Raw genomic sequence first — 6,201 nt, forward strand, 5'->3', positions numbered from 1 at the left:
GCGGTCCTGAGTTCCTTGCTCGTGCTCCCCCTCCTTCTGCTCCTGATTTGGACCTTGAGATTTCTGTCCGGTGCTCCAATGAGACAGAGACCCAAATTGATGCCTAGTTTCTTGACTTCTTTATATATTTTGTAAATCAGCCCTCTGTCGGATGTGGGATTGGTGAAGATCTTTTCCCATTCTGTAGGCTGTTCTTTTGTCTTGTTGACTGTGTCCTTTATTTAAAGAAGCTTCTCCATTTCAGGAGGTCCTATTTAATAATTGTTGCTCTCAGTGTCTGTGCTGCTCGGGTTCCCTGTGTCAATGAGTTCAGGGCTACTTCCCACCTTCCTCTTCTATGAGGTTCAATGTGATTGAGGTCTTTGATCCATTTGGACTTGAGTTTTGTGCCTGGCAATAGGCATAGATCTATTTGCATTTTTCTACATGTTGATATCCAGTTATGTCAGCATCATTTGTTGAAGATGTTTTCTTTTTTCCATTTTATAATTTTATCTTTTTTTAAAATAAGGTGTTCATACGTGTATGGGTTGATATCTGGATCTTCAATTTAATTCCATTTGTCCTCCTGTCTATTTTTATGCCAATACCAAGCTATTTTCATTACTGTAGCTCTATAGTATCATTTGAAAACAGGAATAGTGATACCTCCAGAAGTTTCTTTATTGTACAGTATTGTTTTGGCTATCCTGAGCCTTTTGTTATTCCATACGAATTTGAGTATTTTTTTTCAGGTGTGTGAAGAATCTTGCTGGGATTTTGATATTGTATTGAATCTGTCTTTTACTTGTTTGGTTAGAGTTACGCCAAGATATTTTATTATTTGTGGCTATTGTGAAGGGTGTTGATTCTCTGATTTCTTCCCCTGCCCTTTTATCATCTGTGTACAGATGTTGAGTTATTCTTGTATTCTGTTACTTTACTGAAGGTTTTTTATCAGCTGTAGGAGTTCCCTGGTAAATTTTTGGGGTCACTTATGTATACTATCATATCATCAGCAAATAGTGAAAGTTTGACTTCTTTTCTATTTTGTATTCCCCAATCTCATTTTTGGGGCATTATTCCTTTAGCCAGAACTTCAAATACTATATTGAATAGATATGGAGAGAGTGGACAGCCTTGTCTTTTTCCTGATTTCAGTGGGATCACTTGGAATTTCTCTCCATTTAGTTTGATGTTGACTGTTGGTTTTCTGTATATTGCCTTTATTATATTTAGGTATGTTCCTTGCATCCTGCTCTTTGAAAGACCTTTATCCTGAAGGAGTGTTGAATTTTGTCTAATGTTCTTCCAGTATCTAATGAGATCATCATGAGCTTTTTTTCTTTCAGTTTATTTGTATGGTGGATTACATTGATGGATTTTTATATGCTGAATCATCCCCACATCTCTGGGATGAAGCCTACTTGGTCATGATGGATGTGTTCTTGAATTTGGTTTGCCATTATTTTATTGAGTATTTTTGCATCAATGTTCATGAGGGAGATTGTAATTCTCTTTCTTAGTTGTTTCTTTGTATGGTTTGGGTATCTGGTAACTGTAGCCTTGTAAAGAGAGTTTGGCGGAACAATTTAAGGAGTATTGTTATTAGTTCTTCTCTGAAAATCTGAAAGAATTCATCTGGTCCTGTTTTTTTGGGGGGGCAGGAGGGAGACTTTTGATGACTTTTTATTTTTTTTAGTAGTTTAGGTTAGGTCTATTTAATTTACTTATCTAGTATTGATTTAATTTTGGTTGTGATAATTATCCAGAACATTGTCCATTTCCTTTAAGTTTTCCAATTTTGTGGAGTACAGGTTTTTGACGTATGACCTGATGATTCTCTGGATTTCCCAGTGTCTGTTGTTATGTCCCCCTTTTCAGGTCTGATTTTGTTAATTTGGATATTCTCTCTCTGCCTTTTGGTTTGTTTGGATAAAGATTTATCTATTTTGTTGATTTTTCTTGAAGAACCAACTCTTTATCTCATTGATTCTTTGTTTTGTTTTCCTTGTTTCTATTTTGTGGATTTCAGCTCTCAGTTTAATTATTTTCTATTGTCTAGTCCTGAGTGAGTTTGTTTCTTTTCGTTCTAGGGCTTTCAGGTGTTCTGTTAATTTGCTAGTGTGGGATTTTTCCAGCTTCTTTATGCAGGCATTTGGTGCTTTGAACTTTCCTCTTAGCATTGCTTTCATTGTGCCCCATAAGTTTAAGTTTGACTCTGTTGTGCAGTCATTTTCATTGAATCTTAGTAAGTCCTTAATTTTTTTATTTCTTCCTTGACCCAGTGGCGATTGAGTTTAGCAGTTTAGCATCGTTCAGTTTCCATTAGTTTGTGGGCTTTCTACAATTAGTGTCGTTGTTCAATTCTATCTTTAAGCCATAATGGTCTGATAAAACACAGGGGTTATTCCATTTTTTTCTTTTATCTGTTGAGATTCACTTTGTTACTGAGTAAGTGGTCATTTATGGAGAAGGTTCCATGAGGTGCTGAGAAGGTATATTCATTTGTGTTTGAGTGAAATGTTCTATAGATGTCTGTTAAGTCCATTTGAGTCATAACATTTGTTCGTTCCTTTATTTCTCTTTTAAGTTTCTGTCTGGCAGACCTGGCCAGTGGTGAGAGTGGGGTGTTGAAGTCTATTAGTGTGTGGGGCTTGATGTGTGATTTAAGCATTAGTATGGTTTCTTTTACAAATGTGGGTGCCCTTGTATTTAGGGCATAAATGTTCAGAATTGAGACTTTACCTTGGTGGATTTTTCCTATGACTAATATGAAATGACCTTCTTCCTTCTCTTTTGACTAATTTTAGTTTGAAGTCTATTTTGTTAAGTATTAGGATAGCTACATCTGCTTGTTTCTTTGGTCCATTTGGTTGGAAAAATCTTTTCCCAGCCCTTTACTCAGAGGTAATATCTGTCTTTGTAATTGAGGTGTGCTTCTTGTATGCAGCAGAATAATGGATTCGGTTTTCATATCCAATTTGTTAGCCTGTATCTTTTTTATAGGCAAATTGAGTCATTGATATTAAGAGATATTAATGGCCAGTGATTGCTAGTTCCTGTTATTTTTGTTTCTGTGTTGTTGTTAATGTTGTATGTGTGTTTCTCTTCTTTGGGATTTGCTGGTGTGGGATCATCTACTGCCTGTGTTTTTGCGGGTATACCCTCTTCTGACTTCTATAGGCACTGCATACACATAGTGCACAGAAGAAATTTGTTCAGGTGAAACAGCCATACATATAAAACAAATATTATTTTTTGAGTTTTATTGTATTCATGTATCATTTTTAAAATTTATTTTTTTATTTTATGTGTGTGGTTGGTTCCCCTGCATATATGTATGTGCACAGTGCATGTGCAGTGTCCTAGAAGTCCAGAAGGTGTTGGATCCCCTAGAACTGGACTTATAGACTTTTATTAGCCATGTGGGTGCTAGGAATCAAACCAGTGTCCTCTGGAATAATAGCTAACACTTTTAACTGCTGAGCCATCTCTCCAGCCCTCTAATAAAAAGCCATTTATTTTTATTTACGTGTATGCTTGTGCCTTTGTGAGATTCTGTGTACCACTTGTGTGTGTGCCTAAGGAAGTCAGAAGAGGCATTGAATCTCCAGAGCGAGGGTTACAGGTGGCTGTCGGCACCAGGTGAGGATGCTGGAAACCCCATCTGGGTCCTCTGCAAGACCCATAAGCACTCTTAACTGCTGAGCCCTCTCTCCAACCCCATGGTCATCATGTTTTAACCTTTTTGTGGACCTCCATGCTATATTCTATAATGACCATACTTGTTCATACTCTTACCAACACAGTTCCTAGTTTCCTCCACTTTAAAAAAATATCCCCACAAATATCTTTTATCTTTCTAACAATATTTCAGCATATGTGAGGTAGTACCTCATTTGTGGTTCCAATTTTCATTTCCCTAGATGACTAATGATGTTGAACATTTTTTCCCATATACCCTTTGAATATCTTCTTTTGAGAATTATCTACTTTATACCACTCTCTCTTTTGAGACAGTGTCTCGCTATATAGCTTTGGCTAGCCTCAAACCTGAAGTCCTCCTGCCTCAGTTTTTAAAAAAATTATTATTACTATTTATATTATGTGATTGCGTAGTTGTCTGTATGTATTTCTGTATGTATGTAAGGACATCCCATGTGTCTAGTGTCCACAGAGGCCAGAAGAGGTCATTGGCTCCCTCCCAGACTAGAGTTACAGGCAGTTGTGAGCAACCATGTGGGTGTTGGGACTCAGAGCTGGAAGACGGTCTTAAGTCGATGCTCTTATCCACTAAGACAACATCTCTCCAGTCCCCCTCCCCCATCAACCTCAGCCTTTTAGCTGCTGCAATTACTGGCATGTGTTCCCAGATCTGCCTCATTTGCTCATGTCTAAAATAAAGGGGCCAAATGAACTGGCTTTTATTAACCATATGGTTTGGAATTGGCTTTTCATTTGTGGTGGTTAACATTGCCAATTTGACACAACCTAGGATTACCTAGGAGACAAGCCTGTGGGCGTGACGGGAAGAGGACTTCCAGATTGGGTTAAGTTGGGAAGGTCTACTTTAACTGCGGGCAGCACCCTTCTATGGATCCTGAGATGCTCTGTGAGCAGGGGACCTACATTGCCTACAAAGCAGACTGTGATCTGAGAGCAGTGTTCCTGCCTTTCTGCTTTCTGGTGTTGGATCACTGTGACCAGCTGGCTCACATTCCTGATGCCATGAGTTCTCTTCCTTGATAGATCACACTCTCAAAATAGGAGCCCAAATAAACCCTCCCCTGCTTAAGTTGCTTCTATTAGGTCTTTTTGCAGCACCAACAAGACAGGGATCTAAGATAATGTGTGAGGGTAAATGCTTGTTCTACGTTACATCATTTTGTTAGACCTCATTTATTTGGTTCTCTCTCTCGTCCTGCTGTTGAGTATATTAATTGAAACTGTGTAATTGTGTGTTGGTGGTTCACGCTTGTAATCTCAGTTCTCTGGGAAGTGGAGGCAGGAGGGTGAGGAATTCAAGGTCACCCTTGACTGTACACTGACTTCCAGGCCAGACTGGGCTATAAGAGCCTCTCATAATTCAAACAAACAAACAAACAAACAAACAAACAAACAAACAAACAAGAGTATTGAGCGAATAAAAAAATGTTACGGATACATGTTTGTTTATGTATTTGTGTCAATGGTTGAATTGACATTCCAAATTTGAATGGAAACATAACTTGCATTTTGATAAGCATCAGCATAAGTGGTCTGATGAGTTTTAAAAATAGAAAACCCTGCTCACTTGCATGTTTTTTTTTTGGGGGGGGGGATGTTCTTAAACTAGAGGACAGCTGCTCTTAAGAATGAGGGATTTCAGTTCAGTGATGTCCAGCATCGAAATGTCCGAGGGCCAGGAAGCATCTCCAACAGCATTTACCTCTTCTGGTACATGCTACAAAAGAATTGTCCCAAGGATTGTTCGTGTTTATGTCCTTGATGTTTCTATTTTAACAAAGGCCTCCTTTGATGGGAACCACCTCTTGCAGATCTCAAAGCCGGCTGCATGTTGCTGCTTGGCTCGTCTGGTGATCTGACTATGTGCGTTTTCTGATCTTGAGCTGCCGAGGCGCTCTGTGAGAAGTGACATCTTAAACTTCAGCAAGGCTTTCTTCTCTGTGGGTAGGAAGACTGGAGTGACGCAATTATCCTGCCGGAGTACATTTCCTCTCAATTCTGTCCTCAAAATATTTCTTTTCCTGAAAGGAGAGAGAGAAAAAAGATCACCCCTGTTATTGGAGAAGGGATGGGATAAAAAGATGGGTTTCTTCATCTCTTCCGATTTCTTCTCAGAAAGTGTAGCAAAACAGGGTTTTTGAGTCATGTATATATATATATATTTTTTAAAATGAGGGCTCATGAGCCTTATTATTTTTCCAAGTGAAGAAATTAGAGCAAGTATGCACTCTGCACAGACTCTCCCTGAATGTAACAGCATCAACATCATTAAAAAATGTGATACCATTTTCATTATTTACTGGCTGTGTGATCTTGGTCAAGTTGTTAATTTATGTTTTTCTTTATACTACTACTACTAATAATAAAAATTTTGATGTTTTTGATACAAGATAGCATGTGGCCCAGGCTAGCCTTGTACTTGCTGTATAACGGAGGATGAACTTAATAATTTCTTTCTTTCTTTTGGTTTTTTGAGACAAGGTTTCTATGTAG

Source organism: Microtus ochrogaster, chromosome 4, assembly GCF_000317375.1.
Source record: "Microtus ochrogaster isolate Prairie Vole_2 chromosome 4, MicOch1.0, whole genome shotgun sequence".
Lineage (NCBI taxonomy): Eukaryota > Metazoa > Chordata > Mammalia > Rodentia > Cricetidae > Microtus > Microtus ochrogaster.